The 27,110-nt window shown below is 37.4% G+C and overlaps 1 long non-coding RNA gene across 1 annotated transcript in view; it reads right to left on the reverse strand.

The window, feature by feature from the left end:
• Positions 1 to 24,391, reverse strand: part of LOC135327343 (uncharacterized) — a 34,767-nt gene extending 10,376 nt beyond the window's left edge. Inside the window, exons 1-4 of the long non-coding RNA XR_010387455.1 lie at positions 24,250 to 24,391; positions 20,778 to 20,847; positions 8,284 to 8,437; positions 7,245 to 7,292 (exon numbers count right to left, since the gene is read on the reverse strand). This is a non-coding gene — a long non-coding RNA (uncharacterized LOC135327343). The remainder of the gene's footprint in view (positions 1 to 7,244; positions 7,293 to 8,283; positions 8,438 to 20,777; positions 20,848 to 24,249) is intronic.
• Positions 24,392 to 27,110: the final 2,719 nt, after the last annotated feature.

A 27,110-nucleotide genomic window follows, 5' to 3' on the forward strand; every position in this document is an offset into this window, starting at 1 on the left:
AAAACCTCACATTGCTCATGTTTTATTAGTCTGTCCCACTCACAAGGTCAAATAACTTCACTTAGGCTGCCAAGAAAGTGATTGTTCAGCATCCTGTTTAGGACATGCCTTTTATGCTCACTTTACCATGGGAGAAATAAAGACAGTAAAATTATCAATATAACACACAGAGATAGTATGAAGTCATGAATAGTTTGCAGCACAGATTAAAACCAGTCCAGAAATTAGTTTGTTAGCAAACAAAAGGACTTTTGTGGGCTTTTTGCCAGACATTGTAAACTCCCTGTAACTGTGAAGTTAACCAATGCTGCCTTTGAACATTGAGAAACCTACAGATGCTGTGAAAGTTTGACAGCATCCCAAAAGGCCTCTGAACAGTCTTAGAGACCACCACTGACCCCTGAACATTAGAACAAGACACATTACAGCAATTTCAGGCCCAGCAACTGCTTTTACCACACTTTACCTGTTAAAAATTATTTTTCACAAAGAGAAGCAATAGAGCTTCTTGTTTCAAACAAAAGCTACATTGTCCTTTGTAGGTATATATCCCCAAAGAAAAGGGAAAACTATCCTAGCTAACTTCACAGCCCAAATAAACTGAGTATGCTGATGTGGACTGCACCTGCATTCTCATTATGAAAAAATAGGATTTGAGTCCCAGCTTACCAAAGAAAAAGGGTAAGGTCCTAGATCATCACTGTGTTAAGTTCATGCCTGTTCACTTACAGGTGTGTGTCCCGATCCAGTATCGGGAAGGTTTCATTAAAATGCCAAGGACAAGATTAAGACCCTAAAACCAGTCAAATATCATGCAACCTTTTAACTTTATTTTCCACAAAGTCAACAAAAAAGGTGGGGAAGAGCAAAGGAGAGGAGAAAAAAGATAAGGGGAAAAGACAAAGAAAAGTTGGGAAAGGAGAAAAGAAACGAAGTACCACCACTCTGAGTCTAACAATCCTCCACTGAGTCTGCGCAAGGCAGCCGCAGCCGCAGCCCCCTTTCCCCTAGTCTGCAGTTTTTATAGGTTCCTGCCCCGCCTCTGGGAGGTGCTTCCTCACTTCCCATGCAGATTAGCTGTCATGCGCAGTCCGCCCTCTCGGAACCTTCCAGAAACGGGCTGGGGTATCTGGGGGTCTCCTGCTCATGCGCAGATGGCAAATGTGTACGTGCGGTTTGTGTCAGATGCGCTGTTCCCCTAGAAGCCTCTCTCTGCCCTTTTCACGCCTTTTTTCCCTGCGCAGGTGCATGACGTTGTTTACCTCGCGGACGGCGCCCGGGGGCGCCAGCGCGGCATTGCCGTGCGCGCCTCGGCAGCGGCAATGTCGAGACAAAACCGCATATAGCACGGGTTCTTTACACTGTGTAAGCGCACTGAGATCTGTAGCAATAATGTACCCACACTTCAATACCTTGCTAGGTGTGATCTTACGCATCATCTAACCAGATGGTTTGTACAGGTTTTAATTATTAAATAATTCAATTTTTCTAATTATTAGTAGAGTTTGTTAGCCTCATACTTGATATAATTACATATATCAGAATAATGGGTAACAATAATAACAATGTGTGCTTCCCAAAAATAGAGTGCAGACTGTGTAGTCAAAAGTATACCTATATATACACAAATACATATATATATACCTATTTTCCTGGAAAGAAAGAATTATTAGCAGCAATAGGATATTTAATATCAATTATAATCCTAAAAAGCAGTTCAGTTTTGGAAAACTGTATTTTTGTACAGTCCTCCTAGTGTCAGCGCTAGTCTCAGTTTCATGTGCTACAAATATGTCTGTCCAGATAATGCAATACCTGCAAGATAATGATGAGCACAGAGCAATGGTGCATAAAAGCGTACCTGGATACACAGTAGGTATCAAAAACATACTGTGCTTTCACCTTTCTATGCACAATTATTGACAGTAAGCTGCAACCTGTAATTGTCATGTCATAATATTTGCAGCCTTATCTGTGACAGATTTAATGTGTTAGCAGAAACAGCTTTCATCATGTAAAACCTGGAAAGTACTATAGTCAGTTGCAATTCTTAGTTTATAGCTGCACATGAGCTACTCTTTAGAATTTACTTACTGTATACTAAAAAGTCCTGGTAAAACAGACATTTTCAAAATATATATACAAAGGATTCCACTGGAGACTGCATTCTGGCACAATTCAATGTGCTTTCTTCTACTTTTTGCTCTGAACTAGCTCCTAGTCTAATATAAATTGAAATGTCAATACTTTGTATGACATTTACCTTGTTCTAGTTGGCAATTGAGAATAAAATAATAAATGGATATTCTCCCAGTTCAGCCAGACTCCAACTTAGCAGAGCTTTTTCTTGTGTCAAGATTTTATTTATTTATTTTTTTCAAGAGTTCTTTTGTACTTAATGCCACCAGCCCCTGGATCAAGAAGCAGTAGCTGCAGAGACATTGGTGTTGCAGCAGCTGTTTCAGATCTCCCAGGACTTGCTGTTCTTCATGGGACTTCCAATTCAATACAACAAACCTGAGGGGTTTTATAGAAGCTTCAGACCTAAACACACTTGCTTGTGTGTGTGTGTAAGATAAAGAAGAGGGAAAAAAAGTTTGGTTAAGTCACAGTGGGCAAAAACTCTAAGACAATCAGCAGTTCCAGTAACTAGAATAATGCAATATTTTGACAAATATTGTAAAAATATTTTTCAGCATTCAGAATCCATTTTCTCAGTATATTCTTAATAAACAGACATCAGCCATCACTGGGAATTAAATTTTATGAAGTTCAAAGACAAAATAAAGTTGCAATTTTAGGAGAATGAATAGCAATAGGAAGAAAATACAAGCACTAAGATTGCCTTCTGTGGAGTGATTCAGGCTCTACAAATGTTCTAGACTTTCTAATTGAAACTGCATTTAAAATTTCATACATTTCTGAAGGCATATATATTTTTTTAATTTAGCAGGTGCTAATTCATTATTATAGCATCCTGCTAATATGGAAGATATATCCTCCATTTTTCAGTACATCTTCATTAATAATTCCTATAAAGTGCTACATATCAAGAGATGTAATGAATGATGAGATGAAGTATTAATTTAAAATTATATAATTTACTTATTCATGTTGACGAAACTCAGTAAGACACTAAAAAAGCAACACTACCTGAAGTCCTCTAACCGCAAGACAGCACTGGGCACATAATGCCATTATGTTGAATGGCCTGTCTTCCTCACACTTGGAGAACTTATTCTACAAGTTAGGGCAGACTGAGCATATAAGGATAGTTTCAGAGGGTGTCCCAGGGGCAAAAGTTGATAAATACTGAATTACTCTACCCAGTAATATTTCATTCCTGCTCTGTACTAGCTGTAATCTTCTCCTGGTAAATGTGGCGCTTTTACACTCCTTGGGTAATCTGTCTGCTGCTAAGCCCTTTTAACTCTGATTTCTCTTTCCAAACGACAAGCAAATCTTTGTGAGCAAAAACACATATTCCACCATATTCTCTCAGGTAAGGCTGCAAAACACTTTAGACGATACACAGAAATTTTTAAGAGATTTCATTTTTGAAACAAATTAGGAGGTTTCGTGGGGCAGGCATGGGACCAAGCAAGCAGCAAAGCATAAACTTTTAAATGCATATGAGCATTACAGGAGCATACAGTTGCAATGTTATGGTGCATATTAGGCTATAGCATGAATAACAGCAATATATCTCGAAGTATATTTGCAATAGAGCATTCTAGTAAATCATTTTTAGCTTTGCTAATAATTGCAGTAACTGCTATAATAAAATGTATTTTTCGTATTACTTTTCTTAAGTTTTAGGTCTTTTTTTACTTCTATTCTAATGCAATATATCTTGCTATGGATTGGGTAAATAGAGCTAATAGTTTCCGGTTCTAAATCAGAACAGATTTTCAAGTGGGCTGTATGCTCACGTAGCTTTGAAAATTTACAAGTGAGGAGTTAGTCAGTATGCAGTGCCCTCTACTGATCGGCTCAGTGAAATCATAAAAATAGTGCACAGCTTTTTTGTACTCACATTTCTTGATATTTTAGCAAAGAAAAAAGATAATGGTGGCAATGGTGATTTACAGGATTCAGCAATTCTATTTTTAGCCACCACATCCTTCTACGCAGAGCTTCTGAAACTTTTCCCATGCATTCGCAAAGTAAATTAGACAAAACAAAGACATTTGGGAGCCTAAACTGTGTACCAGAAAATGATGTTGGCAAAACAACTCTGGTAACAATAGCCACTAACCTATAATGTCAAACTTCCATTTTTATCATCTTTAAAGAAGCATTAACACAAGAAAGTACTGAAAACATAAAACCTTATGCTTATTAGTACCACAGCTTTCTAGGTTATCTAAATGCAGGCTAGTGCAAAACACAGACTGTCTACAATTATCCAAAACCTGCCAAAATGTTGCTGTTTTATTTCCTAATAATCATTCCTCGCGGTAAATCTTATTAACAGCAACAATAGATAACAGAAACATCTTGAATTATCATATTTACTGTAACAAGAAGAGGATTTTTGCTAAGAAATAATATGTTCGGGGAATATTAGTAGGAAATCCTCATGCACTGACCTGGTTCAGCAGGACAAGGGTGCTTCTAGGGAGGGGTAAAAGAAGTAAGAGCAAAGTTCCTGGTCATGGCAGTTAGGCAGCTGCCTGGGGGTATTAATTGGGTTTTGTGGTTCTTCATGAGTTCGTCTTACTATGTTGTGCAGTATAGAGAACAGATTCAGTCACACCTGTGGATCATTACTGGGTTGGTGAGATAGCCCCACAGCTTAAAAATGCATAAATATGCAAAAGGACCCTTTATTTCAAACTAATATATTCTTTTAAATTAAATCCTGGTAACACGCTACTTAGAGGGTGGCTGCAGACTCTCTGAGTGGGAAGGAGAGGGTGTATTCAAAACATATCACATCCTCAGTTGTGGAAGGGCCTCTTGAAGTCTGCTGCAGTCAGGGACTTCTCTAAGCAAGATCAAGCCAAAAAATCGACCACTCCAGTTTCAAGAGTCTCAGACTACCTGTGCTCTTTTACTCTTCTGCAATGAGCTTAGATCTGGTCCAGCTCTATGTAGACCTATTTTGTTTGGTGACATCAGTGTTGAACTCTGAAGGGATTCACCTCCAATAACCACCGCCTGCCTTGATGTCGATGTGAGCAAAATAGCAAACAAATGGAAAATCTGACTCCCTTTGAAAACCTGAGTATGTCTCTCTGCCGCAGGAAAAGGAAAAATTCAATTCATCCTCCGCTGGGTGCTACTGTGCTCAGAATTAAAAACTGAAACGGTTGCCTGGAAAGCACCACTGAATCCCTTTTTCTGCATGTTTCTCTGGTCCACACTACCTATTTACACTGCTGTCACTGCTTTTACTGCACACTCTTTGCCATTATTTACTAGTGCAAATCAGTAAAGAAATATTTAAAAAGGCACTCATTTTAGGAGAGAAAAAGGAAGCAGAGCTGAATGGGACATTTCAGAGCTACTGTAGCCTCTCTTTCAAAAATTATTATTGCAGGTAATATTTGTCACTCCAGGGTAACGGTGAGATCAAGCAGTGCTAGCAGATTTCAGGGACCTGCTTGTCTCAGTCAAGACAATCAGTTTTGATACGCAAGTGATGCAGAACTTTTCTGAGCTCTGCCCATTGCTACACTGAGACAGGTCAGCAGTACCTCTCATTTCAAAATGGATTTGAAGACTGCTGCTTCATACAAAATATAAGGTAGGCCAGCCATAATCCTCTGGGAGGCTGTGTGGAGTGAAACACCAGTAGTACCAAAATCACGTATCTGCAGTAATAAAATTTTATAGAACAGGATAAAATACTTGTTTGAAAATGTAAATTTCTCCATCATTCCTCACTTTGTTGTCACACTTATTAGGCATGTAAACCAATGTTGTATCTTCAAAATACACAAGCCATATACAGTTGCATCCAGCACTGCATAATTTAGAGTAAGATTAAATATGAAGGATTATAATCAGGACACGTTTATGAAGCTTAATATTTCAACTGTTGTTATGGGACAAGGCGGAAATGTCACAGTTATGATTGCTTCACTGTATTAGAAAATGCATCCAAGCAATCAGTTTGGATAATATGTTTATACTTTTACAAAATAAACACTAGATGCTACCAATATTTTACAATCTTCTCCATCAGTAGGATATATATTTAAGAAAACAAAATTAATACATTTGATGAGTTAACAAACTTGTGAAGAAGTCCAGCATATCATAATTCCCAAAACTGAAGAAGCATTCTGAAATCACTTTCTACATTTTGCTTTCTAGATCTTATTTTCAGGTTTAAATTTAAAGATGAGAAAACTAGCTCTTTAAATATGACTCATATTTTTGGTGCACATTGCACCATTCTTCCTCATTCATATATTTTTACATTTAGCTTAAAGGTTTTCATATGTAAGCTTGGTGTAAATCCAGTCCCATTGCATTTATTCTGAGTGAGTATTTCTAATGCTGTGTGATTATCCCTTATATTACTTTTTCTCTCTAGGAAGATGCTTGAAGAGGAGGTTCCTCTGAAGATTTCTGCAGCTGGATATGGTGATTTTATTCATCAGACTGACCAAAAAGTCATATATTGCACAGCATGACAAAGATACTAAACTGCTTAAGGACTACTCAGCTTCTAATAGTAGTCCTAAATGTACACTTTCAGTGTTTAAGTGTCAGTGGAAACTGCCAAAATTTTTCATGAGGTGTGGATGCCCACTTTGCTTCTGTAGCACTGAAGATTTCAATGCTAATATTTTCTTCTGAGTTGGATTTCATCAGCTACATAGACTTGCTAACTACATACTTAACCAGCTGCTTAACAACTGGGCATTCTCAGAAAGGGGTTGACAGTGACCCAGGAAGTCATCGAGAGATTAGGTACAAACCCCATAAGTTACAAAAAACAAATGGAAAGCAGGAACAACTTTCATCAGAGGCATCTCCATATTTCTCTAGCACCTAAAAATGTTGTCTATGTAATCTGTATTATATAAATGTTCACAATGACTGTAAAGAAACACATTACTGTTTATTGACTTCTCCAGAACTGGCATTCCCTTAGTGATACATGCTCTATCAGAGAAAAGAGGACACTGTAAAAGGGCATTTCTTCGTACCCAAGAGGTCCTGCTGAGGAACGTGCCTCAGCATGGGCCTCGCAGATTAATTCTGTCTGAAGAAGATCAGATACCCACCTGCATCTCCTGGCAAGAACGGTCTGCTTCCTTCTGTTAGTCAAAAGGCTGCCAGAAAACAAGATGCTTCCATTAATTGCAACTTCCAATCTGCATCTAAAACGTACAGGAGTTGCTGAGTTCTGAGACTGTATGGAAGGGCTCTGATGAATCTTGGTGAGAAGATTTATGGAGTTATGGTACCTGTTTCTTGCCAGTCCTCCCTTGCCAGAACTCACAACTCTGCTGCAGAATCAGCTGAAGCAAGTGAGTTCTTGCATGCTGATTGCTCTGGCACACAGCCTGTTTCTACCTAGTCTTCTTACGATGATAAGACAATGAACTTTGGTTTTGTCTGCCTTTTGTCACAGCAAAACAGAGCAGAAGAACACATTCAAATTTTTTTCAGTCTGATGCCAAACAAATCCAAAATCTCTTAAGAAAAAATTTTAGGGGAAATGAAGCAAATAAAGAAATGAGAATATGACATAATCAGTTGCACATCTGTAAGGACATTAATTTGTAATATAATATGTGATTCAAAGTCTTGCCCTTACTAACTCATTAGTCATTGCCACTACTGGCTTAACTCTGGCATACCTGGCTATTTTACACTAGGTATCACTCATGTCTGACCAGAAATTCAATCTCAGATCTTAAAAATCTCAACAAAATACTTAATGAGCCAGAAATATTTCAAGGAAAATTTTGATTCCAAAAATCAGCATGTTTGAAGAGAAATGATAGTCCAAAATTCAGAACTAAATGTAATTATTTTCTGCATCAGAGCTGCACTGACACATATGGATTCTAAAGGTAAAGGTGTTGTACATGAATTAGAATCATGACATTGCTTTAACTACAGTCCTTTCCAAAGGTGGGGGGGAAGGGACAGAATACATATGCTTTTATGCTTGGAAGGCTTCCTATCAGTAAGCCAAATCTGTTGTCACTTCACCATGGATATGTCAGGAAATTAGCATCTTCAGACATCTTTAGACTATGTAAACAGAAGAGACAGTGTAAAATAAACTTAACAGATTATGCCCTGTGACTATACCTGAATCCCAGTGACGATCCCAGCAGGCTTGAATTCCAGCATCCTGTTTGGTGAAGCAGCTTACCATACTGCAAGGGCTCGAGCGCTTTCCCCTCCGTCTCTTCGTACTTGGAGTGCTTCTTTAGAAAGCTTTGTTCAGTGGGATTTCTTTCTGCTAGAAAAAAAAGGCAGTGACAGATAAAAGAGAATTATGGTCTGAGGGAGAAAAAAGAATTATGGTTGGTTCAAAACCACTCGTCTTAAGGCAGCCACTTACTTTCTTTACAAATTCTCTTTGAAAAAGAGAACCATAGAAAAGTTTCTGACCAAGCTAATTCTGTAAAAGAGTTACCTTTCTCATCTACTGTGATTAGTACTTGATATCAGTAGAGAGTACTGGATAAATTCCCAGAGATCTGTGACTTTCCAAACAGAAATATCACGAATAATATCATTTGCTTTCTGCTTCCTTTTTCTTCAACTGTGAAAATTACATTTTCTCTGGGACATTATTGGTCCAATTGTGAAGTCAACATGATTGCTAATGTACCAGTAAGTATAGTTGAGTCTGCTGGGATTCCAGAAAGGAGGCAGGTTGGAGCCATACTATATTTTTTAAAATTGCTAAAAGTGTGTGGGAGAGAAGATAAAATTAAATAGACCAGATCATCTGAGGCAAAATTAGTTCTGCACAGCAAAGATTTATGAGTCTACCTGCTGTTATGTCTCAAAGCTATGCCAGTCAGAAGCTCCAGAAACCATATTACTGATACAGAATCACTTGAAACTCTGGCACATCACAGCCTACTTCTCTACCACCTAGATTACAGCACACGTACATGTTCAAACCAAGAAAGACCTCTGAGTTCTGACAATTATTTTGATAAGCCTTTTCCCATAATAATGAGAAAAAATGTTCCATCATTGCAGGTAAGGGAAGTACCCTGGGTTAGACTCTGAATCAGGTAATAGTTTGATTCATTCAAATGTCATTTTTATCTCCAAACCAATTTCAAGTGAATGCAGTGGTTAAATGCCTTCACTGCATACTCTTTTTTCTTCTCTCTCTCTCTCTCCAGGAAATAAATGTTATTCCTTCCTGTGATGGAAGTGGCTCCTTTCAGCATCATCAGAAGCAATCTGGGGAGAAAATAATGCAACACACCTTTCACTTCACAGCTTGCTTAGGTATTGTGTGTGTGATGTTCAAGTGTTGCTCATGACTGTGACTCCTTTCAGTGCACAGTGTTCCATACCTCCATTATTATTTAATTTAAATCTCATGTGCTGATGATTCAGATATTCATCTGAACATCCTCAGTAGCTAGCAAATCACAAGCGAACACAGTCATAAGAACAGGATTACAAATACATCAATCAGGGAAGAATGTAAAGGTGGGTCACTGCCTGTCACACTAGTAGCAGCACATAACAGCACAGAAGTAATGTTTTTTAAAGTCATTTTAAGCGCTGGAGCTAGTGGGATTTGTCATAATGTATTTCAGCACAAATTTCAGAACATGACACTGTTGTGTCGACTTCATTTTAACCACAAAAGCCAAATGTCAGCCCTGCATCCTCAACCAAAGCAATCACTAGATCACCACTGGTGATCCAGTTTGAACCAGCTGATCATATGGAGCAAATTTTAGCACCATTTATCTGTTCGTTGAATATAACACCAGCAGTTATTTTAAATCATTTGTTCAGCACTCACTATATTACTAATTCTGAGGGGTTGGTTTGTTATTTTTGGCAGACTGATGATACAAGTTAAATACTCACTGAGGTACTTGGTGCTTATTTGGCTTTAATACTTGAAACAGTGTTAGTGTTAATGATCTCGGTCTTCCAAATGCTAATTCTTTGTGGTTTTGAGTCATAGGTGTTTTTCATGACTCCCACATGTTATTTCCTGCTATTTTCAATTACTCATTTTACATTATGTTATTTTTACTTCACTAAAAGAATACCAAAGACCATTTACAGATTCCTTATCTTCTCAGGAATTGTAGCACCTACCTCTAAGAGGAAACACTGTGAGGAGGCAAATAAACATATTCACACTTAGCATTGAGTTTGAAATTTTAAATCTCTCACAGAAGATTTAAATCATCTGTGCACAGATAGAAACATTTACAACTGAAGTGAGGCAAGAAGAAAATGCAGTCCTATAGAATCAGGTGACCTAAAGGACCTACAATGGAAAATAATTTTCTGAGATCTCAAACGTATGTCATGCCAAAGATATGACACCATGAAGAAAGATAAAGAACATTTGAAACACATATCAGCATACAGCCTGTCTTGCAGAACAGGGGGAAGGGACACTGATTTTCACTTCCATGTAGTCCATCTGGACTGTAGTCCAACTGAGACCACATCCGTGTGGTCTGAGGTTGGCATCATTACTTAAGCACTACCATAACATAGTAAGTCCAAGCTGCAAAGTAGTTCTATTCCAAAACAATAATGTTCTGCCTGTATTACTAAAGGGAGTATGAAAATTCATACCATTTTTCAGAGGGGGAAAACTAGATGCTTTTCAATCATATTCATTTGTTCCTTCTTAAACACAGTAATTCTTTTCCAAATAATTTGGAAAAATTTCTGCTTCATTTTAGATTGCAGAGAAAGAGTCTTTTCCTTTGTTTTATATTCAAAACATTGAAGGCCAAATGCCAGTCTCCAAGAAAATATAAAACATTTTTACTTACAGATGAAAATATGCTTCTCAATCTGAGAATAAAATCACTTAGTGTTTTTCTGAAGATTTTTACCCAATTCTTCATTCTTAGTTTGTTCTTTCCTCCCCTTCCTTCACATCCATTAGCACAGACAAAACCCTGTCAAGCTTCATAACGCACCAAGGAAAGTGTAGCATGTGATGAAAACAACATCTTCCTTATCGTCTGGTGGAAGAGCTTGCCACTTCTGTGATGCTTCCCACTCCAAGCAGCTTTCAGAGCAGTAAAAGTTATATTTTGTATGCAGTAGCATCGACATGACTGATGAAGCCAATCACAAACAAGGTTGTAAAGTGTTTGTAAAAATGAGTGGTTAAATAATAGAAAAAAAGGTCTTGTGAGCTTTTAAATTCTCCTGGGAAAAATAGATATGGAGATGGTGTGCAAAGTTCAGAGGGATTGGATTTTTTTTTCCAAAAAAATCATTTCAGTTTTATTTTGTTCCACATAGAAATTCAAGTCCTTTCCAGAACAGAATGTTTAGATCACTGAAGAGTATGTGAAATGCTGATATCACCAATGTCTTTAATTGAAATTTAATGATCCAATGAGCAAGGGATTTTCCACTAACAATTTTTATCTCTAATGACTGATTAACATTTTGGAGAAATCCATGTAAAAAAGGTAGCAATCCCTATTCTAAACAACTAAAACTGAATGTGTCTCAAGTCTGAGACTTACCTAGTATTTTTTACTACACATGGCATGGTCACCTCTATTTTGTTCAACTCCAGCGTCTACTTTAATCTACTTACTCTGGCATAAAGATACACCAGTTAAGTGTGGTTTCTTTAGTTGCTTTGCTATAAATAATTTGATTAATTTAATTAGTTTGTTTATGACTTTCATGTGACTATTTAAAGTTATTATAGGACAGATTGTATGCTGGCACCATAAAAAGTTTACATTCCTAACAATAAGCAAGTTACATGATAGCTGAAGTGCAACCATGGCTGTAATGCTTTTACCACTCCCATCTGAACAGAAGCAAGAGAGATGTCATATCAGAGTCTCCTTCTTGTATATACAGCTTCTCCTTTAAGAAAACCTTTTTCTTTTATCCCAAGTTTAAAGATATGTGCATTGGTTAGATACTTACCATATCCTACTGCTGTTTCATTATAGTAGTAAGGATTATACTTTCATCATTTATATCATTCATCATACATTCATCATTCCATCATTCACAGGTGGTGTTGTGCTGTCAGGTACTAACTTTGTAGGTATCTTAAAAATATAGTCTGAAATGTCTTTTAAGAATACTTACTGCCTACTTAGCAAGAACATAACCTTAATATAGCAATATATTACAATTCTGGTTGCTCTTATTAATTCATATAAATGTTTTCGCACATATTGATGATAAAAATAAATCATATGCTTTTGTCCAAAGTCCTATCCTTTAATTTTAGTGTTTAAATTACTCATGTATATGTTCTAGAAATTAACAGTTTTATCTAAATCTTTCAGAAATATATTTTGTTTGTGTGCCTTCAGAACAATCATTGCCATAGAACAAAATATAAATCATAAATGACTTTAAACAACAAATATAATATTGAACCATAGCCAGTCTTTAGTACTGTATTGTAAGCTGATGTGTATTGTGCCAAATTCTGCTTATACCCCCCCTACCAATAAATAAGTTTTCAATTTTCTAATAGTAATTAATTTTAAACCTCTATTAACTTATTTTGCCTACTACAGACAAGACTGCAGAAGAATAAAACCTCCTTGGGTTCAGCGCAGTGGCTCCTATGCTGACTGGGGGGACGCTGGAGGTAATATAAAGTTTCATATCAGCACACAATGCTTGGCTATTCCAGCACTGTATCTGTGCAAATTTTCCATGCTGCTACCAACAGAACCACAAGCATTTTGCAATGATGATTCCACAACAAAGTTTAACTATGGAGGAGAAAAAAAATAGATAGATATCTTTCCACTCAGAGTCCCAAATAGTATCATCTATATCATCATTTCTTATTCAAGGGAGAAACATCTATGGATGTCTTTTTTCCTCCACAACTTAAGTATGTGCTACTTGAACCTCATATCTACTCTTTCCTAAGCCACAAAAGCAGCAGTGTTACTGAAAGGAAGGCTGTAGCTAGAAATGTGCATAGAACTCGAGGATTTTGAAAATTCATTCATATGTATTCCCATACCACAAAGCACTCCTTCTCTCCCAGAAAGGGTGGGTCTTGCCTTTAGGCAGCTTTCCCATGTAATATGCCTAATCTTTTTACGTAGGTTATATCGCCCAAATAAAATGATTTGAAGATATGCTATCACATATTTTACTTCTCACTTTTCAAGTCGGATGCACAGAGTCCTCTTTGTGTTTATAATGCAGGCCTATATTACACTTTAAAAGAAACAAAGTATTTTCTTCAAATATTTTCTTACTGAGACTTTACGACATTTTGAAGTCATACTGATCCCGAAGAAGTTTTATTATTTCAGAAAATGCTTTGGATCCTATCTACTGACTATCAACAAAACTACTTATATATACTTTATCATTTAGTTAGCAAATATTTTTACTTTACAGAGAAAGATTTCTCACACTTTTTTTTGGTTGACAGCAGAGGTATACACTAGCATCTTAAAAACATGGATCAGATATGTTGCTTTCTGCAACCTCAAATCTTTTGTACTCTGGATTCAGTATATATTCCCATGAGCTTTGTTTCACATGTATCACCAGTCAAATCATTATTGAAGTTCTTGACAGTTTTCAATCTACGTTTAATAAGGATATCAGACTTTATGAAATGTTTAACATTGCATGAAATCTTTTTATCAGTATCCTTTCACTGAACTGATTTTAAACATTATCCACCTGGGGTAAGTTCTATAAGAAAGAGATTATTATTTAAAGGGACACTGTATAATTTAAAAAATGGGGAAGAAAGGAGCCAAAAAAAATAATATTTTGCATATCATCATCCATAGTTAACACTTAAAAATTCCTACAGTTGTTATAATGCACAGGCAAACAGAATTGTATGAACTCAGGAAGGAGCAAAAATAAGGATAGGAAGAGAGAATCTTATGTTATTAAAAACAAAATTAGCTGAAGGAATACAGGATAGATCTTGAACAGAATCCTTAGGTTTTTAACAATACAGTTAAATAAGTGAAGATATATAAAGTTGTACGATACACAGTGAGATAGATCAGGCCAATCTCATTATAAATTTGATAAAGAAGAAGGGCATTATCTTACTCAGGTATGAAAGCAAAGTCAATATTTTCTCTTCCTTGATGCTTTCCAGTATCTTGCATTTGGGGTTTTTTCCTTTTGTAATTGGTAATTATAACAGATTAGAGATTAGTCAATTAAAATTATTAAAATGGGTCTTGTGAGTCAGGTTCCCTGTAAATATTTAACTCACCTCTCTTTTCCCACACCTCTTTTTCCTGTAATGCTGTAGGCCATTCTCAGGCCCATTATTAGTGTCCTTCCTGAGCAGCTTTCAAGAAATATTCTTTTCAGTTTTGAGAGTTTATTGATATTTTAAAATAAGAACAATAGAGTATTTTTGTGTACAAATTATTTATCAGGTTGTGCATTGGTTTGGGGGAGTTTTTTTGGATGAAAAATTGCTGACATCCATTGAAAGCTTTTTACAGAAACTCAACAACAGCAGAAGTGTTTTTTGGGGTCCCTGTGTATCACTGGGACATAGCACATTTATGCCACATGTATATATGAGACTTCAGGCCTGACAGCCTCTCAGCTTGCCCCTCCTATGTTCAAATGAGGACACAAATGGAACTCACAGCTGAGTTATATGACTGAACTGTCCCAACTTTCAATTATTACATCTTCCCAAATAAAACTGGTGTTATCTCACTGCTGCTTACCACCAGCCTTTTCTAGCATTAAGGCAATCAGATTAATTTAACGTATAGGTGACACAGCCATCCTGGGAAGGTGGTTGACTGGTGCAGATAATTTATAACATTGCTCAGGTCCACAGCATCCCACACTTAAGGCAACAGAGAGGTACTTGCCCCTTCCCTTCTCTTTGGCTGCACCAATAGGAAAATTTCAGTACTACTGAGAAACTGATCCTACATTTCAGATAAAGAAAAGCTGATAATAGTGAAAGCATCCATTGAAGCATCCATACTGCTGTTAGCAGTATGTGGAAATCAAAGATTTGTTGGAGGAGAGCAAATTTGCTTTAAAAATACACCATGCTCATTTAACAATTCAGGAGACTGAAGTTCCCATTTTTGTTGCTTCCAAAACTACAGCAAAACTTGAGCAGTAAGAGTTCAGATTCCTCCAAAACACCCTACAAACCGGAAGAAGCCACCTCCTGGTAGCGTTAAGTCATTTCTCTTCCCAAAAGAAAACGTCTACACAGCACGGTAAAGAACGATGCAGAGATACTGAACTGTGTGAGAAACAGGACATATTAGCATTATCCATGCGAGCTACTTGAAAACCTATCTGCGTTTCTCTTTGGACCTGAAATAGTTCTGCATAAGTTACTGAAGTTAAATCTGTACAGCATTACAGTCTGTTAACCCTCATTGCCACTGCTGGCACTATTAATGCCATAACTCCATTTGTGAATGGTATGTTTCCTTGCATAAGCTTATATTCACAATTAAACTGGAAACATCTATTCGTTTCTCCCAGGGCACTAAAAAGGGTAATTGGGTTTTATTAAAATAAAGCACTGACAGCTTTTAATGCAAATGCATGGGTAACATCAAAGACACTGAAGAGCTGCTGAAAGAAATAATAATAAAACAATGGATCGGTCTCACAAGTTCTAACTGGCAAATTTTTCCCAGCCAAAGGGCCTGTTATATAAAAACATGGCAGGTACTTAGCAGCAGAGAAAGAATAAAGAGAATTTTCAAGAGGTGATTGCCCAATCAACACCACAGAAAGTTACTGAATTTGATAAAGAAATGAGACATCAAGGGTGGAGGGATTACAGAGTTCCCTGTCCTCCATAATTATCAGAGAGGACAAGATGTGCTACAGGAGGATACTAAACAGGGTAGCTTGCAGGCAGAGGAGTTCTGTGGTTGCAGTTTAAAGCTTGAATCCTCACATTACACCATAGTAAGATACAATATCCCATATGAGAAACAAAAAGTCTGCAAAAAATGAAAGGAAGGATAGAGGAGGTAAAACATCAGAAAGCTGCAGGTGAAGACTAAGCCACCAGAGAGATGTTAAAGCTTTGTTGTGATGGGATTGTCATATGAGATTCACAAATGTAAGTCAATGCCAACTGACATTTAGTGGTATTTACATGCTCTACTGCGCTTTCTGATCTCAGACTCCAAAATCTGACCCTTTCACACGCATTCTTGTCTTTCATCTTTTCTTATTTTTTTCTCCCCTCATTTCTCCTCTTTAATCATTCCCATTCTAGCCAGTAACCAATCATTCTCACAAAACTGCACATAAAAACTATGTATATAGGTAATTACTTAGAAAAAGAAAAATTGGCATGCACAGGGAAGCTGTTAACAATCAGAAGAAATTTACAAAAAATATGATTAGAAATAGGACAACATTAACTAAAATTACTAGGAAAGCCTTTTGAATATTGGAAATACCTGCTCCATTAAGTGAACATTTATAGCTAATTTATTCATTAATGCTTTTACTTGAACTAGGAAAAGGGCTAATGCTCTATAAAGATGCTGACTCAGACCTTTGCAGACTACCACAAAATAAAAAAAAATGTTTACTACATCTGTATTGTAACCCTCTTAAACTAAAAGACATCAGTGAATTAGTTTGCCACTGGTATGTTAATGCATTAAACTCCTGCTCTTCCCCAGAATTAGACACCAGAAATTTTTCCAAGCACTCAGGGGATAGATTTCACAGCTGGCAGATCACTTTCTATTACTTGAAGGTCACACAATTGTGACAGAGTCACCATTGTAATCACAGTCATTTAATTCCCTGTAAAACACAGGAGATATATCTTGACATTATACAGATATACATGTATGACGTTTTCTTGAACCATTCATTTACAACAGAAAACGTTAAATAAATGATGGAAAAGAGTAACAAACCACATTCATGTGGTCCATATTTTTGCTAAATCTTTGGCCTGTCCTTCATTCGTACAATTACTGTGGGCATTGCAGTTGGATAGAAGTCTGGAGGAGCATTTGGAGTGAGAATGGTCTTAATAAGATAAAGAGGTCAAAAACAGTATAACTGTGATTTGAAAAGGGGATGAGCAAGGAGGAATCAACTTGTCAAAATAACTTGGGCCTAGACACCAAAAAAACCCAATCCTGATAAAACTCTCCCTTCAGAAATGCTTGTGATTAACTCCTTCAGAGTTAATGCGGCAAAGTCATACCTGTATGCTTACCCACAAATGAAGAAATTACGATACCATAGTATACTACTGTACCATAGTGTACTATATACTGTACATATATATACTATACATAGTATACCTCTGTACTACACTTACATATAGTTTTCACAGGAGAAAAAAAAAGAAGCACTGAACTTTGTGTTAGAACTAGAAAGCCTTACTGGAAGTACAGACTAGATAAGTGGATGGTGAGGTGGATTGAAAACTGGATGAACTTCCAGGCTCAGAGGTTTGTGATGAGAGGCACAAAGTCCAGAGGGAGACCAGTCACTAGTGGTGCCTCCCAGGGTTCAGTATTGGGTCCATCTCCCAGGGTTCGGTACTGTGTAACACCTTCATTAATATTCTGGATGCTGTGACAGAGTGAACCTGTAGCAAGTTTGCAGACCATGCAAAACTTGGAGGATGACTGATACACCACATCATTGCACTGCCATTCAGAGGGACCTTGACAGGCTGGAGAAATGGACAGACAGGAACATCATAAAGTTCAACAAAGGGAGGTGCAGAGTCCTGCACCTGGAGAGGAATAACCCCAGGCACCTGCTGGAAAGCAGCTCTGCAGTGGAGGACCTGGGGGGTCCTGGTGGCCAACAATTGACCATGAGCCAGCAATGCACCCTTGGCAGTGAAGAACAACATCCTAGGCTGCATTAGGGAGAGAGTTGCCAGCAGGCCGACAGAAGTGATCCTTACCCTCAGCCCTGGTGAGGCTACACCTGGAGTGCTGGGTCGAGGTCTGGGCTCCCCAGCAAGACAGATGTGGACATACTGGAGTGAGTCCAGTGAAGGGCGACAAAGATCATTAAGGGACTGGAGCATCTCTCATATGAGAAGAGGCTGAGAAAGCTGGGGCTGTTCAGCCTCGAGCAGAGAAGGCACAGGGGGATCTAATCAATGTTTGTGGACACCTAATGGGAGGGTGTAAAGAAGATGGGGCCAGATTCTTCGCAATGGTATCCAGTGACAGGATGAGAGGCAATAAACACAAATTGAAATACAGGAAATTCCACTTAAATGCAAGAAACACTATATTATTCTGACAGTCATCAACCCCTGGAGTAGGTTACCCAGAGAGGTTGTGGAGTCTCCGTACTTGGAGATATTCAAAACCCAACTGGACATGGCTCTGAGCAACCTGCTCTAGTTGACCCTGCTTTGGGCAGGGGAGGGTTAGACTAGATAATCTCCAGAGGTCCTTTCCAACCTCACCTATTCTGTGATTTTAAGTATAAATAGCATACATTTGTTTTCTGCAGTATAAATTTTTTGTGTGATTTAAAAAGAAGTACTAGATGTGATTCACTTCTACATTTCTGTTACTTATGTAATAGTCATATAGTATCTGCTATGATATATTTTAAATCTTAGAATTAGCTATTCATACTGTGCTGCAATCACTTACGTTTTAGCCCAGCAATACTGATTTTCAATTTTCAGTTCATTCAGAAGCAGAGAACTTTCTGCTCATTTCAAACCTGCTCAGGTCTGCTGTATATACCAATATTAACAGGGAACTTGATAAAAATAAAGAAATTGTCCTGTGGCTAGAAAAAGATTGTGTGTTTTTCCAATGACATCCCTTATAAGCTTGCCCTGCAGTTAAACGGCCATAGCAAACAGTAATAGTCCATTCACATCTATTACAAAAGGAGTACCACCTGCAGTTTTATTGACTGTCAGAAAACAGGTCCCATTTTGTGAAACAATAAAATTCAAATTTCATAGAAACTCTCCCAAGGCTGTAGCCTTGAACCTTATAACATTGGAAATGAGAGCAGTAAAGCGTTTTTTTGCACTTCAGGATCCAAAAGAAATGAGAGATTATATTCCAGAGTAGGGGATGCTGCAACCCGTTGACATATTACAATCAGTAACACAATAAGGTATAACAAAATACCTTCAATTTGTTTTTTTCTGAGTGCTGCACATCTCTATCCATCAGATGAAGGCATAACCTGCTATTCTGATTCTCAGAGGTTAATTCTAAGGGCTAAATGAAATGTTAAGCATTAACAATGCAAAATAATTTTGTCACATAATCATGCTTTTCTTAGTCTTTAATGTTTGAGTACTCATGTTCACTCACAAAATTGTGCAAACAGGCAAAAAACATACGGAAAATGTAACTGAATCTTTCAAATACAATTCCATACAAGACCATACATGATGTTCAGGTATGCAAAGTGATTGGGCCCTGGGAAAGAATGGAGGTAATATGTCCTCACCACTCTGACTTCCTTCAGCATCACAGGTGAGGTTCAGATTAGGCAATGGAAGGCAGCTCAAGTACTGGAGAGTGTCTTGACCATTATCCTCTGGATAAGAAGCCACAAGCCAGTCCTCAGAGGTAAAAGATTTGATATGAAGTCAGTACTCTGAGCTCACCCTCAAAGCATGTCCATTGCAGGAACTGCAAACAAAGAAGGTCTTATAACTGAGAAAAGAGGCAGATACTTCCAGACCCATGCTGACTGGGTCGTTTCCCTCAGCACTTGAAAAAAGGGGTGTTGTGCTACCCCCTGGCCATGAGTTGTGTGGGGTACTCTGTACACTAGGTACACTAGACCCAGCTTCAGTGACTGCACCACTGTCTACTTGTTTGTCTGTGGCCAAACTTGAGCACTTGAATCGCTACCATGCTCCAAGCCCCAGGAGTGATTACCTGCTGTGTCTTCATTTAGACAACTTTAAAAATGCGCCATCCACCTTTGCCTTCAGTCTCTAGCTTCCCCTGAAAGGAAACCCATGTGGATAGGCTGGATGGAGCCAGGCACTCCTGCCAGTCTATCCTGACTCAGTTGCTTGATGTGAGCATTTGAAAGTACTTTTCAATGGTTAAAGACAAGAAATTGCAGAGTATATCTTAGGCTGTATCAATACACAAACATATGAAGGAAAATACACTTAATGACATTTTCCATTGAAGACATTGTCATCTGAGAAACAAAGGGCTTTCAAAGATTCTCAAAAATAGCCTGTAAAATGCATACTCAGAAACCTCAGTGGCCTGTTTTTCTCCCAAAGCACTCACTAGCTCAATTCATTTCATCGATCACATTCATGTGCATGCCAATCTCATATACAAGTTTTCTAAAATCTGAAAGAGTTAAAACAATCACTAATGCACATTATTAGATTATTTTTCCTGACATCATACATAGCTGCTTTCAAGGAACTTTACAAAATAAGATATTGCATGCATCATGTAAGAAGGAAGGTTGTATTTAAAAACAGTGGATAATATTGGAATCAGTCATCTATTGCTTTGTGTTTTAAAATAGACTGAAAGCCTTATCTGTAAAGGAATGATTACATAAAAGAGTAATTCCAACTCAGAATCAAGCATTTAACAAATAGTGGAATGTCAAAGAGAGTCTACCTTTAGGTGCACACAACATTTGGATCAGGCTTCACTGACTCCATACTTCTGATTAGGTTGGAATTTGCACCTGAAAACAAGAAAATAAAAGTTTCCTAACCTTCTGTAAACAAGCTTTCCGCTTCCACCAACCCTGGCTCAAACCTAAAGAAAGAACGCCGGGGCAAAGATAATTCAGGCTTCCCAACTACCTCAGTGCCTGTTCTGGAACAAGAATAGGCCTACTTTTCCTCTCACTTGAAGTCATTACAGAGTTGGATTTCGAATCAGGAAGCATTAAGATGTAGCAAGATTTGGGATACGAATTAATGGTTTAAATATAGATCAGCTATTTAAACATGTCATTAGGATCACATGCAAGAGACAAATCACTTATATACTCCAAAGATGCCCATCAGGAATGTTTTCTTGCGCCCTGCAGAGCAGGAATGCTCCACCTCAGGTCTGTCGTTAAGCCTCAGTAAAAGCTGCAAGGCTTCCAGTGCCTGGAGAAAGGGACCTCAACCAAGCAACTGAATAACAGTAATTTGACACTGAAGACATACTCATTTGATTCAAGCTGTGGGTAATGTAGACTATCCAATTTCAGGTCTGTCCAATTATCAGTTTGGGTTTTCTTTTTTAGCCCAGCATGAGTTCAGATTTGAGTCTTAGTCAAGTAAATAGCTGCCTCAAACAGCACCTGAACAAGATATCTTCATTAAAACTTTGCTACAGCAAGTTTGAGTGCTTGGGCAAAAAAAAAAAAAAAAAAAAAAAAAGAGGGGAAGGAAAAAAAGGAGCTCAGACTAAGAGCTCCCTTTCATCTAGGCAATGTAAAGCAAATCTTTTCTATCATGCATTTTAAGTTGTAAATTGGATTCAAGTTGATGTCCACCTGTCTTGAACCAGCAGAGATCTCTTTCCTCCTTTATCAAAGCATCTGTCTGCCAATTAATGGCTGCTGTGACAGTTGGAGGGGATTTTTTGGTACAGACTTTTACAAATACAAACTCACTAAAATTAGCTCTTTCACCTCGGATTCATATTCCAAAAAAAAACTGTCACAGTGAAAAGTATCAGGGATCAAGTGATCTGTAAAGTTTAATTACATCTTAAGAGATCTAGCAGTTTAGGTTTATGAGAAAGAAATCTTATTTTCTTAGTATTTTCCATTTTTAAAAATTAAATATTTTAAAGATGATTAAACATTATACTAATACAGAAAGATATTTATTTATTGTTTATTCACTGCAGATAGACACATTTCTACTCATTAAAGGAAATTTTATTTAATGGCAGCAAGCTGAGATTTTCTGATTCATTAGAATGTGTTCTCTATGCCACTCCATAGAAATATCCACATTCATTAGGATGAATTTCTGTGCCCATATACTGGAATTCACTGAATCATTAAAAACACACAAGTTCAGATCAAGCTGCTACAATCTCCTATTTGTTTAAAAAACAAAATCCCTCACTTCAACAATAACAAAACAGATATGACTGTAATTTGTTTAGCAATGAGAAGGAATAAAGGAAATTGAGAAAATGTTTTTGTAAGTCAAAGAATTTGGCCTCAGTTTGGTTTTAAAAGTTATACTTTATTTTTCATTTTTTCACTAGCTAAATTATTCTGTTACAAAATATTGGTATGTAAGTCATTTGTCATCAAAATTATTCTGTATTTGAAATGAACATTATAGGTATGTTCCATTGTCAGGGATGGGCAAGTATGTCACATCTTTGGCTGGTCTTCTCTAGGTGGATATAAAGGTCTTAGAACAAGATGTGTTTCCAACGTGTTTGGACAGACACATTTTGTGTGTGTGTGTTGGGGGGGGTGGAATGAATGGCATATGTATTCACATCGTAACTGACAAATTCATAACTTTAGGTTTTTCCTCACTACTGATGAATGCATTGCCTGATACGTTGATTTGCTATAGATTATATGTACATTTTGGAAGCATTCAAAACTACTCCAAGGTCACAGCAAAAATTTTGAGGGAAACCACAAAAATCTCCTGAGAGTACTGGTCTTCCCCTACATTTCATCTGGCCTTGTGATTCAAATAGTACAATTTGATCCCACCAAAATGTTTGAAAATAGGAGACAACACACAAGAGATGTACAGCTGTCAGATAAGTATGCCACGGAATGCTGAGCTGTCTTTTGTCCCTTTTGGGACATGGGTTGTCACATGTGCGGACTTCTGGGGAGGGGTTTGGGGTTTTGCTCTTGGCATGGGCCATTTCTGGTTTTTGTTTTCGATTTTTGGGGGGTTTTGAATCATAGTTTTCTCGCTCAGTCATACAAAATGGCTCACTAGAGTGGTTCGTTAGAAACTTACCATTTGCATAGATAAGTTTTATTAAAATAAAGAGAAAAATCTCTCAAGATGATACTGCCAAGCCTATCTGGCATGTTTCAGATCCCAGCCATGGCTTGTCCCCCACTGCACGCTCCCTTTTCATAGCCTCTGTATCTCAAGAGCCAAGTACCACTACTTGTCCATCAATGGGAGTCCTCCTGGCAAGAGCCAAACAGGATGGTTTCTTGGACTGTAAACCAGCAACTGCAGTACCAACTGCAGCATACTGGCATGTCTGCATTAGACCTTTCCCAATACATACATGATAGTATTTTTAAAGTTATATAAACTTCAGTAGTTATGTCTTCTTTCACTCTCTCAGAAGAAAAATAGAAAAGTAAACACTAATTCGCTGTAAAAGGGAAATCAATTTAAAAGGATTAATTCAAAGCCAGGAGAGAGAGAGATTCAAAATGAAAGAATAATCACATAACATATTCAGCTTCACTATAAGGAAGTTATTTGAAACCAGCTTCCAGAAAGGCTGAGTAGGGAGCTCTAGGGCAGAAGATTGAAGATCAAAGAAAGTTCTCTTGAGTACCATCACACAGTTCTCCAGACCCCACAAAGGACTGAGGTATATATTATATACTGTAAAAGAACTGTAAATTTTAACCAAGGACCAAGCTTATATAAAGCAGAGAGGCATCATTAAAGAAACTGTGTTTCAAAGGAAGGCATCAGTACAGGAAAACAAAATTATTTTTCTAATCTAAAACATCCTTATGTTCTCACAGAACAGATTAAAATTCTATCTGTCTCTCCAGACTTCGTATCTCAGAGTCTATTTTCTCTAAGCTTTGCAATGTCGTAACACATTGTTATTTTCAAAGCACAGCAATATTATGGAGGAATTTTCCAAAGCCGGATAGTTCTTTACCGCAGAATCAAAAAACAAACAAACAAATAATATATTAACCTGTATAACCTTTAAATATATATCTATATATGCATATGTCTGAATGTATATTTATGCATATATGTATATACATACATATATGTATATACAGCTATATATGGATGTAGTTATATAGATATATAGATATATATATGGACATAAATATAGATATGTGCATGTGTATATATATCTAAAACAAAAAGAACGAAATCTGTCTCACCAGTATGTGCCTTCCAGAAAATGAAACTGCAAAATGTCTTCATGTAGGAACACCACAGACTGAAAAGTCACTGCTGAGATAGGGGGTTCAACTAGGAGAAGATTCCAATACCCATAAGTGCTCCTCATAGAAACTGGTTGCATTCATGCTGCTGCTACCAGAGCAAACAGATGAGATGCATGAAACAGGCACTAGGAAGATTTCTTAACACAAAATTGTGCAAAAGAATGAAAAAAGGAGCTGCAAAATCTTTTATAGTGGCTCAGCTGAGACACTCTTCCTCTTCATGTGTCTTTTCTGCTAGATTGCAGAAAATAAGGGTAAAATTTTCGTATTTTGATGAGGTCTCTTTCCTATTTTGATACTTAGAAATTTCCAGTTTAAAACAATGGTCCATTTATTTTTGTTTCTTTTATTTTTTCATTTATTCTTCTTTCACAGTGGCCAGTCCCAAGGGATGCAGAGAAAGATGCCTGTCCTTCTAAAAGATAATTATACTGCCATAAAATGACTATGTGACTGATTTATATCAGGCAGTACAGAGGGTCTTATTCTTTGTACATTTTTATGTTAGTTTTTGCAATGAGGATGTGAGATTTGCTATTTACTGACTTCTCAAAACTATCAAGATTTTTGACCCAGGGCAGTTTGGAGCACTTGAAGTGTTTGCTGAGAACAAAGGCAGGATCACACAGGGAGCAAGAATTACAGTTCATAAATGCTATGAATGTTCTGAATGAAGTTTACTAACTCTTGGACAGGATTCCCCTCTTATAAGTGGCACTACAGTTAGTGGACAATCTAATTGTCACTAGCAACCAGTAATACTCCTCATCATTACCCATCACTGTAGCCAGCAGAAAGTAAATTTGAAATGAAGGTCAAATCATTAATAGTCTGGCCAAGTCAAATCTGTGCAAAGGCAGCAGAGCAGCTTGAGCCAAAGCATTTTAGGAATGTCTGAAGATCACTACTAGATGTGGAATATTCATTTTTTATTCATCTTTTATAATCCTGAGGATCACAGGAAAAGTCCTCAGAAAGACTTTTATTAGTTGTACTTCTAACAAGCTAAGTAAGCTAGGGCTTTAAGAGCCTAAAAAAATACTGCACAGAAGAATCAGGGTTCTTTATTTTAATCTTTTCTGACATTTTGCCTCGTAAATGGTTATCAAAGAATCTGATTTTTTTCTAAGGTCAGTCATTGTTGTTTCTTATCTTTCTTAAAGCTTTCAATAAGATATTAACATTTTTTATTTATCCTGTTTGCTCAAGCATGCTATCCAATTTATCCATTCAGGAGTTTTTTCTTTCTATATTTTTTGAGAAGCAAACATTGCTGGACCAGTGCTGCCAGTTAATTGGAAAACTTGTGTGCAGAAAGCCACACAGTAGTAGGACAGAGGGAAAGAGGGACGTAATGCCCCAATGGTTAAGATATTGGATTTTAAAGGTGACAGCTAAAAAAAACATATGGAAAGCTAAAGCTTACTTTCCTCTGAAGAGTAAAGGGCTGAGTCAGCCTTGAAGGAATTTGAGGTTCTGGCACCAAGGAGCCCAGTGTCTTTGAAACCATAAGATTAGACCACTCTGCCATTCCTTTGAGCAGAAAAGACACCAAATAGTGAAGCAACCATTCTCACCACCAGCACATCTTTGCCTAGAAAAGAAAACCGTATCAATTCACTGAGTAAAATTTATCTGAACAAAACTTAAAAAATATTGTAGAATCTTTGACTAATTTAGGGTGGAAAGGTCCTCCTAGGGTTTTCTGGTCCAACCCTCAGCTCAAACCAGGGCCAAATTCATAGTTACATTGCTCAGGGTCTTGATAATAAACTGCTTGACTCAATTGCAACAAAGGAAGAGGAGGTGCAAACAACATTATTATGAAAGATCATATCAATCATATGCTAGTATACAATGTAACTGAATGAAACCCTTGTGCTGAAAGCATTTTTGATTGAGATCAATTTGACAATACTTTCATTCACTACATAGCAGAACTACAGACAATAGGCAACAGGATTTTTATTATAATGTGTATTGCCATAGCACCTACAGATGCCTTCCATGGAAACAGGACTTCCTTATCCCAAGCACAGACACTGTACAAAGCTCAATTCCTGCCCCACAGAGTCTAGCATCTAAATGTAAGACAAGATACAGCAGATGGCCACAGACAGATGGGAAGAAAACAATAAGACAATATTGGTCAGCATGACAGGCAAGAATCACAGCACACTGGGAGTCTGATCTGTTGTCAGATTTTTTTGTAGACATCAGTACAACTTAAATTTGTTACAAGAAGTTTGAAGGAGGACAGTGCTTTGCACAGGTTTACAAAGTGTTCCTCTCGCAGGCATCTCAGCAAGATTTTTCTTTCAAGGTCTCCAGAAATCTTTAGAGAATATTACCTGTTTCTCTCTTCACATAATTTCTAACATATTAAAAAAAAAATCAGTAGCAGTAGTGGTCTAGTGCTTACTCTAGAATCTGAGATCTTTACCTTTCTAAGACTATACTCAGAGCCTCTCACGTATTCTATAATGCCCAAAACAACTTCTGAAAATTAGTTCCTTAATAAATCTCTTCTATTTACTAATGCGTATTTGTCCAAACTGTCATAAAAAGGGCCTCCATCAGTTGATCTCTAGTCAGGACCAGTTCAGGATTGGGCTAGGCAAGTGATTGCTGGGGTGGTCACAAACACAGAAGTTCTGGGACAGCTTGTCCTTTTATAATTCACTCAAGACACCTGAGAGTCCCTCAATTTCAAAAGAATCAAATTGGCACTAAATGGAAAGGAAAGAAATGGGGTCAAGTCTCAGTTTTGGTCTAGCAGGGATTGCTAATCACTA

Source organism: Dromaius novaehollandiae, chromosome 2, assembly GCF_036370855.1.
Source record: "Dromaius novaehollandiae isolate bDroNov1 chromosome 2, bDroNov1.hap1, whole genome shotgun sequence".
NCBI classification, from domain to species: domain Eukaryota; kingdom Metazoa; phylum Chordata; class Aves; order Casuariiformes; family Dromaiidae; genus Dromaius; species Dromaius novaehollandiae.